The 12,117-nt window shown below is 42.1% G+C and overlaps 1 protein-coding gene across 1 annotated transcript in view; it reads right to left on the reverse strand.

Annotated features, from left to right (window-relative positions):
• The window catches only part of LOC109424809 (cubilin), a 183,105-nt gene that overhangs the window by 19,571 nt on the left and 151,417 nt on the right, over positions 1-12,117 (reverse strand). The window lies entirely within an intron of this gene.

Genomic DNA, 12,117 nt, shown 5'->3' on the forward strand with positions numbered 1-12,117 from the left:
ACCACTAGGCTAACTGGAGAGGAGACCCCGGAAACACTTGACTCTTTAAGGCATCTGAAAGTCTCCTGATACCACCCTGAAACAACAATAAGACCTCCTCGACCCCTCCTAGTATCCCCTGAAACCCCCAAAGCCGCCCTTGAGATTTCCTGAAATTCCTCTGAAACCTTCTGAAACTATGATCCTTTGAAGCATCCCTGAGGCTCCCTGAGACCTCTCTGACCTGACCTCTGACTTGTTTGAGGCGAACTGAGTTTTATCATTAAAACCCATATTTAATTTAAGAAAAATACTCTCTTACTTTTTTTTAATTTAAACATCCCCTTCCCTCCAAATTTTGAAAAAAAAAATCCATATCTCTGGTAAGATTTAAACCTAGGACCCTAATATGCTAGACAAATGCCTTAGCAACTAAGCTACCGAGCCAACTAATGATACGGCATTTTAGTTGTTATTGGCTACCTCAGAGCCGTAGGGAAGAGGGCAAACCGCCCTACGGCTGGAGGTGCATGGCTGAAACTTGACGACAAGGTGCAGACCCAGGGGGCAAGAAGCACCCGGCAGAAGTAGGTGGACTGTCGAAGAGGACGAGGACGGGCAAGCCGGTTAAAAAAACGCGCAAAAGGCATGGAAACCAAGCCCTAAGAGAACTAGGATCCAACCAGGCCAAGGGAAGGAGAATCTTTGGATCACGGCTGTGAAAAAGAAGGCAGTGATATTTTATTGGCGTACCAATCTCTAAATGAAATCAAAAGCAAATTTGTTTCAATGACCGACGTTTCGATGTATTCAACATCTTTATCAAGGATTCTAGAAGTTTCTTCAAAACGATTGCAATTTAAGACAATTTCATGAGGAGGCTCGCATCGAAACGTCGGTCATTGAAGCATATTAGCTTTTAATTTCATTTAAAGACTGCTACGTCGTTAAAATATCTCTGTCACCATCCCTCAGTCGATAGAATTCCTCCCAGGTGTAGGATTGTGTACCATACCTCATGCCACCTCAATAAATTATATCCACAACGCATCATAGTGAACTCACAGAGAACAGACGTTTATCTTCGCTTTCTGCCTTGTGTAAAACTTTGTAACGGTCATTTCGGAGTATGTGGTTATGCTCCCGTTGTGTGGCGCTAACGTCCCATCACTTACATTGTTGTGTTGTCATTTTAGTTTTCAGTGCTCGCCGTTTTTGGCCGTTTGGCGCTCGTGTCGCTTTGTGGGCTAGTGTATTTTAACGATGAACACTGCAATCGTGGGGTCAAATCGACTTTATATGTGGGGCAGTCTCCGTTGGTGGCGTTGAGGTACACTTAAATCCTTTACACACGATTTCGACGTTTTTTTGTTCGAGCTTAAATGTCTGTTCTCTGTGGTGAACTTACATTTCACGTGATTCATAACCACTGCAGCGCGATAGGTAACTAGCATCGTATACCACGGCGAATGCATACACTCAACGCAACGACTACGTTTTGCCGAATTATCATTTCAAGTGATGATTAAACCGCCAGGGCCTCGCGTGACCCAACTAAAACGGAACACAAAAAAAGAGTTCAATTTCATAACAAGAAAGTCAATGAGCACGTAACAATTGGGTTTTTAAATTAAGAAAAATGTATTGATTTTTTGATTTTATACGAAAGAGCACCTTTTTCTGAACCACTATTGTTATGTTACGTAGTATTTGATTACCACACAAATATGTAGTTTATGAACGATCCTTTTACGCGCACCTTCATTCACCATCTCCCTTTTCATTCATTAGCTATCCGAGCGCGTACCAGTACGGAAGTTAAATAAAGGCTACTTTGTAAACTGTTAACCGAAATATTTTATTTGATTACCGAATAAAACAACTATATTTTTTTTCAGATTTTTAGAACATCATTTTGGTACCTAAAATCAATTTCGAAGAGATGTTTCGAAATCACCTTTTGACAGCTGGGCAACTGCTTGACAGCTCCGCCCAGTACAAAATGCGACGAGGGGTGATTCGACAAATCGTTCCCATACAAACTTCAAACTGATTTTTGAATAGGTTCCCGGGCACCAAAATTCATGAAAATTTGGATTTCGGCTCAGTTTTGCATGCAGATTCAGAATATAAAATTATCTTAACAACGCTAAAGAAGCCAATTATAGCGCCGGGTATATTCGATATGCTCAATATTTGTCAACACCTTCCCAGACGCCTCAGTTTTTGGCTATTGTAGTTAAGGAAAATATATTGTAGACTTACGCAGTTTTTAGCTATATAAACCATAGAAGAACGAAATACAAGCGAATCTTTTTCCAACCTTGAAGGGGATTCAATGTGCTCTGTAATTTTACTGATACCACACACCGAACTCCATTCTTGATGTCATGGTCCGTGCCATGTACCACTAGGCAAGGAAATAAGTTCTCCCGCGTCCCAGCTTTTGACGAGGAGAACGATAAACACATGCTTTACGCACTGGACGTAGTGAACATGGATATCTCATGGACGGATGTCCAGCTGGCATCAGAAACCGACGAAGAACTGAGTGAAGTACGAGATGCAATAAATTCAAACAAATGGCCGAGTCATCTACGCCGTTTCGAAGCACAGGTGAAGGAATTGCATACGTTGGATCCGATAGTCTTCAAAGGTGAAAGAATAATTCTTCCGAAGAGCCTTCGAAACAGAGCATTGGATATTGCGCATCAAGGGCATATCGCACGCGGCGCCACGAAAAGGATTATGAGGGAGTATTTCTGCCCGAGCAGAGGAAAATATCAAAATAATAACAACGGAATCACAAAACCTGTTTTTATATCTCGGTTTGTTATTATTAACTTATTAAGTCATCACCGTTCCATAACATGTTCTGTTGGGCAATCTTATTTTGTTATGATCGTGCTCTTGGTATATTTTCTTTAAATTACATTTCAATAACATGTTTTGTTGTAGCACAAGTTCAGTTATTATTGTGTCATTGAGACTGTACAAATATTTGATCTTTGATATTACAACATAACTAGCTTTGCAATCAAAACTACACCATTCGAGATTTTCGTTGTACACAGCATTCCGTGAGGAACTGTAAGAGAAATATTATTTTGTCATCAGTTCCTCTTCTTACTGACATTACGTTTTAACTGTGACAGTGCCAACTTATCAGCCTTTTTGTTTTATAAGCACTTTGAAAAGTATACCTGTTTTTTGTCCCAGTTTCAGTAAGATATGAATACGAAAATAGAAAGTGTAATAGAGTGTTAGGCATTTTATGAAACATTTTGGATCAACTGGTGGAATTCAACGACGAACAACACATTTTCGACAAAAATGTAAAAAAAATAAGTCATCAAGAACTCCATTGATTATTTTTAGACATTTTATTTTTTATTGATTTCACATCGAGCCCACTTAGATTCACTTGGATAAATGTGTCAATAAATAAGATAATAATGTAAATAAATGTAAATAACAATGAACCACCTAATAAAGGGTTTCAAAACGACGGTAGTTTTTCATCGTAAGTTGTTTGGAAAATAAACGAAAACTATTGTTTCTCTCTGTTTTCGATAATAAACGGTTTGCGACAACAATAGCGTCCCAATTATGAATGAAAAATTTAACAATAGATCCTTTTGTTGCGTATCCCATTGAATGCATATGGGACTTTGGAGGAGTTCCTATCCGAATCAGAAAAAAAAGCAAATTTTGTTTTCGGATTGTTGTCAATAACGTATTCATATCAAAATTTGTTATTGAAATATTTTAAAAATTCGCTATTATTAAGTTGTTATTGAAACTAATAAAACATGTTATTACACAGGTCTTCCAGGAACATTTTTTTGTTATAATTTTTGTTATTTTGCCGCTTATGACATACAAGTTTATAACAGGATGTGTTATGTAAATAACATGAAAATAACTCTTTCCGCTACTCAGTTATTTTTCCAAAATAACACATTTTATTATGCTGTTGCCAGGCATGGAAATAATCGTTCACGATTCATTCATTTCGAGCTCTCTCGCAAACATTCTCGCGGAACGAAACACAATCCCAGCAATCCTGTACATAGTGTGTTACGCACTCAGGCGAATGAAGGGGAAAAAGCAAATATACGAAAATTATGGCAGCGTTCATCGTTGCTCACGTTCACCCGTTGACTCATTCGGTACGGGACTGCAATCGCAAGGCGAATGTCTTGAAAGGATCACACGTGAATGCATTCCTTCAATCGCGGCGATTCTTTCGTTTCGTTCGTCGTACTGCTACTGATGCTGATGGTGCTAGTTTAATCTATCCCGTGTGTTGGGGGTATTAAGCAATTGCGTGTTTTAACTAATTAGCAAATTAACTAGTATCGATGGTAAATATGAAAGGATCTATAGATTTCCACGTATAATTTGAAATCAGGCAATTTTACTAGTGCATGTGGATAACATCGCCAAACGTACATTATTTATTTGGGCTTATAGCAAGAATGGGCTAATTTCTGATTTAGGAAAACAATATTATAATATAACCGGAAAAGGGCAATAAAATATCAAATTTACATACTTGACAAAGGAAAAAAAAAATACTACCGCTATATTGTGCCGTGTTTTAATAGATCAGGAGAATTATTACTCTGGATTATTTATGTTTCTAATGTTAACCAAAGATTTCACTATTTCACTAATTTTGACAGTTACATTTTGGCCAAGGAGTACGGGGCAAACAAAAATATTTGTCACTCAAAAAAACAAATCAAAGAAAATCCGCAATGTATTTGTCAAAAGTGGTCAAATATTTATCGTTCAGGCAAATCAGGCACAAATCGGCGAGTTTGATCCTCATCAATGTCCCGGCGGCGCGGTAGACATGCATGCATTCAAGTACGGTAGAAGTATGTAGAAATATTTTCTGATAGAAAGCAACATATCTCATCATGATACATGGTACATTAGTAGATATATTTTACCTAATTAATCGTTTCCGCGCCGCACCATCTGCACAATGTCACCGCCAAGGTCAACGCATTTCCCCCCTTTGTCCTCGCACGACCAAGGAAATATAACACGAATAGACATTAGTGTGGGTCATCGGAACCGTTTTCTCAGATCAAAGCTTTTTTGGTTCCGTTTCGGGTCCTGAGTATCTGTGCAAAATTTAAGCGCGATCGGTTGCGTCTACACTTTGCGCATTGCAATTGAAATTTGTATGGGATTTTGTATGGGAAAACATACTTTTTTGCATTTTAGCCATAAGTTGAAAAAGTTCGTCTGAAACTTTTTAACCGATACTGTAAAATGATAGCCAAGGATGTTCTGAAAAACTTTGTTGAAGACCGCAAAGCGATCCGATGCTTGTGAAAATAGTTATAACCAACGAACCGCATACATGTGTTTATGTTTTAACATGTAAAGGAATAACAATAGCAACAAAATCATACTGTTTCGCCAAGCAATATCAACGCTATAACTTTTTTCATAAGCATCAGATCACTTCGCGGTCTTCGACAAAGTTTTTCAGGACACCCTGGGCTATGTTTTCACTATATCGGTTACTCGGTTTTATAAAAAAATCGAGCTTGTTATGAGAAAAATGCAAAAAAGTGTGTTTTCCCATGTAAAACTCCATACAAACTTCAAACGCGATGCGCAAAACGTAGACATAACCGATCATGCCCAAATTTTGCACACTTATTTGGGTCCTGAAATGGGTTCAAAAAAGCTTTGATCTGATGGGATACCAGTGAATTTTTCATTTTTCCATATAAACGATGACCCACTCTAATAGACATGCTTTACCTTCCCATCTAGCAATCAATTAAGAAAACGCACCAAACCCGCAAAATGATATTGTCATAACAATCACGCGAATGCAATCTTTCATTCACACTGAATCTAAAATTTGATTCGTGTGTGAACGTTCGCGTAAAGATTCATTGAATCACGGCCCAACCGAAGAACCACGATCGACATGATTCAATTGCTTCGGTGCCATTCTCTTTATGCAATCTTTCTTTCTGCAGTTCATTTGTATTGAGACTCGGTGGAGTTCATTGGAACGGTTTGATCCAACCGTGAGCGAACGATACAAAGCAATCAAAACAAAGAGCGCAGTTGGCAAGATGAATGTGAGTGAATGAATTTTCCCGTGCCTGGCTGTTGCTATTCCCTTCTGCTCGGGTGGTGGCCCAACATGAGCAAAGAGGCTGCTGAGTTCGTGAAAAAGTGCGAAACATGCTTGTTGATTTCAAGATGGAATCCCCCATTTCCTTTGTCGACTTCCAGATGGTCCATGGGAGATACTGCAAATAGATTTCCTGTCTATACTTGGTTGCGGTACTGGTCATTTTCTTGTGGTCGTACACACGTTTTCACGATATCTATTTGTGGTAGAACTGAAGTCTACTGACACGAAAAGTACAAAAGCAGCATTCAAGGTTTTTGGAACGTGGGGACTGCCGCTAATTATCCAAAGCGATAATGGCCCTCCTTTCCAAGGAAATGAGTTCATTGAATGCTGAGAATCGAAAGGCGTGAGGGTTCATAAATCAATCACATTATGCCCACAAACGAACGGACTGGTTGAGCGACAAAACCAGGGAATCATTAAAGCAATGGCAGGGGCAAAGAAGGATGGAAACAGCTGGAGAAATGCCTTGGAGATTTACGTTCACTCTCACAACACGATAAAACAGCACTCCCGATATGCTATCACACCGTTTGAATTACTGGTCGGGTGGAAGTTCAGAGGTACAATCCCCTGTCTCTGGGAATCGGCAACGGGTATGGATCCTGAAGACGTACGAGAAAACGACGTAGTGGCAAAGCTGATCAGCAAACAGTATGCATATGAACGTAGAGGGGCAAAATATACAGATATCACTGTCAGAGACAAAGTTGTTGTTGCCATCTTCCAACACAATAAGACGGATCCAACCTTTTCAAAGGAATCGTATACAGTACTGGCTAGGGAAGGCGCTAAAGTTGTCATTCGCAACGATAAGTACAAATAACGAGGAATGTCGGGGATGTAAAACGTGATTCTAGGATTCCGGAAGATCCGGCAATCACCGTCCGAGATGGAGTTTCCAAAAGCTACGGTATAGACAACACAACGAATTGCTTGTGATAAGAAAGTGTTTTCTCAGATTACATTATCTATTTTTTTAATTTCAGACAATAACAAAGTAGATGGACAGAGTGGAAAACGATCTGAAGAAATTCACACCGAGGATACTATCAATCAGGAGATCATGTGTAGACCAATGAGAGAATCTCGGAAACCAGAAAAGTTGAGAGATATGATTTTGTATCTCTTTTTTCATGAAGTATAGGAGTAGAGGAGAATGTAGGGAACTTGAAAGGTACATAAACTAGTGTAAAAAGTATAATATTTATATTACCTTAAAAAAAGAAAGAAAAGAGAATTCCACGGTTTCGGTCATCGCAGTAGGCGAGGCGAGAAAAATGAAAACTCAGTTTGTTGGCTATTTTTAAGGTGAATAAATGTGAATTGAACCTGTGTGTTTTACGTGATTGAGGAAGAAATGGCTAGTCCGTGCCATGCGGGGCGAAAATCGTCTCTCACCGCTGGGAGCGGATGTAATAAGCATTCGGCGCAACAGGTCTGGAGGGATGATGCTAGTGTTGAAGAAGAGGCGACCAATAAGGTCACCTCCTACAATGCACTAGCCCAAGAGGTGTTGGGCGAAAAAAGGCAGGCAAGAGCCTTGGCGGCAGAGGCGTTAGTGTGGAAACCTAGATGAAATCACCGACCTAGAAGACCACCCAGCCGCTCTTAAGCAGCAGTGCGAGGTAGATGCTTTAAGTGCCAGAATGTTCAGACAGGCGAAGAGGAGGAAATATCAGACGATAGTGCAGGTTACACAGCTAAACCTAAACCACTGCGAAGCCACACAACAGTTCCTGTGGCAGTCAGACTTGGAGTCCAGTACAGATATCACCCTACTATCGGAGCCATACCGTATCCCTCCCGATAACGGGACCTGGATAACAAAGCTAGCGGCGATTTGTACAACCGGTCGTTTTCCGGGCCACGAAATAATTTTCACGTCGCACGAGGGCTTAGCAATAGCTGTACTACTGCAGTTCTTATGCGCCTCCCAGGTGGCCGATAGACAAGTTTTCGTCTAGGCTGGATTCGCTAACAAGCGAGCTAGTGCGATTGAGGCCCGTGGTTATTGATGGAGACTTCAATGCCTTAGCTATCTAGTGGGGTAGCCGCTCGACTAACGCAAGAGGCTGGGCACTACTCGAAGCCATGGCTAGACTGAACGTGGATATCGCGAACGTAGGCGACAAAATAACCTAAAGTAGGAACGGAGCAGAGTTCATCATTGACGTGAACTTCTGGAACCCGGGGCTAAGTCCTAGCTCAGACAGTGATCACCTGGCGGAACGGTACAGGGTGGAACATGGAGGAAGAAGGCCACAACCGAAAGTCAAAGACCTTCATTGGGAATGGCTGACCTCGCGCTTCGATAGGTTGACATTTGTCGAACGTTTGCTTATAGAGGGTAACACCGATGATCTATCCAGTGAGGATCTAGTCTGAACTCTAAGCTGTGCGTGCGACGCCTCAAAACTAAGGCGATCTTTACACAGAAATGGACGGAAACCGGTATACTGGTGGAGTCCAGAAATCGCAGAGCTCCGAGCATCCTCCCTAAGAGGTAGGAAGAGAATGCAAAGAGCTCGCACCGATGAGGGTACAATGGAACGAGTCGAGGTCACTCAACTGGCACTGAACAGATCTCTGTCAGGCAGCTAATACGAACCCCTGGGGAGATGCATACAGAGTAAGGCCAAAACGAACGGAGCGTCAGCACCCCCAGCACCAGAGTTGCTGCAGAGGATCGTGGGAATGTTGTTTTCACGCCACGATGTAATAACATGGGCTCCTATCCCTCTTGGAAGAACCGACCAAGGGGAGGAAGCCCCGGTGACGAACGATGATTTCATCGTATTAGCGAAAACAGTCAAGTTGAACAGGGCTCCGGGTTCGGACGGTATACCGAAAGTAGCACATCAAGATGTCCATCGAAGCATGCCCTGATATATTCAGAACGGCTATGCAAATGTGCCTGGACAAAGGCGAATTTCCAGAAAAGTGGAAAAGATAATGACTGGTTCTACTGCCCAAATACGGGATCCATGCCACCTGTCGATCCATCGGCATACAGACCTATCTGTATACTGGACAGCACCGGGAATATTTTGGAGCGAATCATTCTGTCGGTGATGACGGTCTATATCGAGAAATCAGATGACTCTGGAATTTCGGATAACCAGTTTGGCTTCCGGAATGGTCAATCGATGGTGGACGCTATTAAGGCTGTAATCAAAACGGCCAAGATAGCGCTCCAAAAGAATTTAACGGGACTCCGCTTTTGCGCGGTCGTTACGCTGGACGTGAAAAATACGTTCAATAGCGTCAGCTGGGCCGCCATCGAGTGCTCCATACACCACCTAGGAGTCCCAGTTGGCTTGTGCCGGATACTGGAGAGCTACTTCCAGAATAGGGTGCTAATCTGTGACACCGAGGAAGGCGAGAGGAGCTACAACATCACCGTGCGGGTACCTCAGGGCTCCATCCTGGGCCCGGTACTATAGAACGCGGCGTATGGTGGCGTATTGAGGCTCAAACTTGTACCAGGCGTAAAGCTGGTCGGCTTGGTCGATGATTCTATCCTCGTGGTATACGGCTAGTCATAGGAAGTGGAGCTGAGAGTTTGAGTTGAGTTGAGTTGCCCCCTCCCCATCCGGGAACTTAAATACTAACTAGGACCCAATCTTCCAAGGGGGAGAGGGTAGTTGGTGGACGCTTACCAATAGAGAGTACTCATGTACGCTCCCCCCTCCTTCTCGAAGTCGTCGGTTTTTATCACGCCGAGGACCTGGGATCGAATCCCACTCCCGACACACTCACAAAATGTGAGTTCTTCCTTCGGAAGGGAAGTAAAGCGTGGGTCCCGAGATGAACTAGCCAAGTCGTCGGTTCACGTTATGCTGACTTCCTTGCTGCAGCTTGACCGCCCACGCTGCATTCTTATCCTCCAAAATCGATCGGCACTCCTCGTCGAACCGTTCGTAGAAAATGTAAATTTTCCATTCAAATTTCAATCGCAATGAGAAGAGTGAGGGCTCAACCAGCCGCACCCAAATTGTGAGCAGTAATTTTAGAAGCATAAGGAGATTGGAGATTGAAAAACTGTATAAGGTTGACGCGATTAAATTATATTTTTATATAAAACGTTGATCCATCCTACTACTCATTTACACCGCAGGAATAGAATCGCTTTGGTCACGATTTCGTTCTCTCGCATATATGAAGACTTTGATCATTTCTTCATTTATAATCTTACCCAACGTTTACATGCTATCAAAAAAGCCACAATTTGATTTATCGCTTTGACATTTATTTTGTTAACCTTCATAATTCCACTGTTTGATGTGCAGCTTGCATGGGTTAGGTTAAATTTTACGTTTGACTACTTCCGGCGGGACACCTGGAACTGGTTCCGGTTGTCTCAAATACGGTCTTAGACTTTGTTTTGTCAACTGTTCATCTTGTGACATGAAAAGCCGGAAATTGATGTGATTTGAGGCTATTTTCTTGCTAATTGTTCGGCAAATTTTTGAAAATGCCGCGATTTTATGTATCGCATGCATGGTTTTGGTTCACTTCTATAAAATCACACCCGCAACCGATTCCAAACTACTGTGGCCTGAGACTATTTTCTTGTTGAACGTTCATCAGATTATCAAAAACGCCGCTATGGTTTAGTTCCTTTCTATATTTTACCACTTCCAACGCGTTACTTGTCTTGTCACCAGTTCTGGAACACTACCGGTTCTCCCAAATATGGTCTGAGATTATTTGTTGGTTAACCGTTTATCTTGTTACTGAATAAGTCATCGATATGTCGCATGTATTGGTTCTCTTTTACATTTGATCATTTCTGGCGGGACACCCGTAATCAGTTCCGTAACACACTGATAGGGCTTGCGTCTATTTTCTTGCAACTGTTCATCATGTTACCTAAAAAGCCGTGATTTGAGGTATCGCATGCATGGGTTTGGTGTCACTTTCGGCCCGGAACCGGTTGCAAAACACTACCGATAGTCTCTTAAATAGTCTGAGCCTATTTGGTTGCTAAAGTTTATTAGGTGACAGTCCATAATGTGGTCTTAGCCTACTTCCTCAATAACCGATCTTCAAGTTGTTGAAAAAGCCGTGATTTGATTTGCCGCATGCAAGCTTTTATATACGGCCACTTCCGGCGGAACACCCGGAACCGGTTCTGAAACACTACCGGTTCATATAAGGTCTGAGACTGTTTTCTTGCTAACTGCTGTGCCGCATGCATGAGTTTGAATCACTTTTATATATGAACTTCCAGCGCGACATCCGGAACCGGTTCTGATACACTGCCGGTTCAGATATGGTCTGAGTCTTTTTTTATGCCAACCTTTATTGGGTTATCAAAAAACGCGCTTTGATATATCGCATGCATGGATTTGGTTCACTTTTATATTTGACCACTTCCTGCGGGACTTCCTGCGGGACTCCCGGAACCGGTTCCGGAACACTGCTGGTCTGAGACTGTTTTCTTGCTGACTGTTCATCAGGTTATCCAAAATGCCGCAATTTGATATGTCGCATGCATGGATTTGGTTCACTTTCATATTTAGCCACTTCCGGTGGGACTCCCGGAACCGGTTCCGGAACACTACCGGTTCAGATATGGTCTGAGACTGTTTTCTTGCTGACTGTTCATCAGGTTATCCAAAATGCCGCAGTTTGATGTGTCGCATGTATGTGTTTGTTACATTTTTATGTATGGCCCCTGCCAAGGGTACTGGTCCGGAACACGTAAATGGCCATAACTCCGGAACGGCTGGACCGATTCGAACCATTTTCAATAGGAAACAATGGGACCAGATTCCGCGTCGAATGAACCGTCGGTCATTAAAATCGGTTGAGGTTTACTGCCAAAAAGTGATGTGAGTTTATTTGTACACACACATACACACACACACATACACACACACAGACATCACCTCAATTTGTCGAGCTGAGTTGATTGGTATATGTGACTTGACCCTCCGAGCCTTCTATCAAAA

The sequence above is a fragment of the Aedes albopictus genome, chromosome 1 (genome assembly GCF_035046485.1).
Source record: "Aedes albopictus strain Foshan chromosome 1, AalbF5, whole genome shotgun sequence".
Lineage (NCBI taxonomy): Eukaryota > Metazoa > Arthropoda > Insecta > Diptera > Culicidae > Aedes > Aedes albopictus.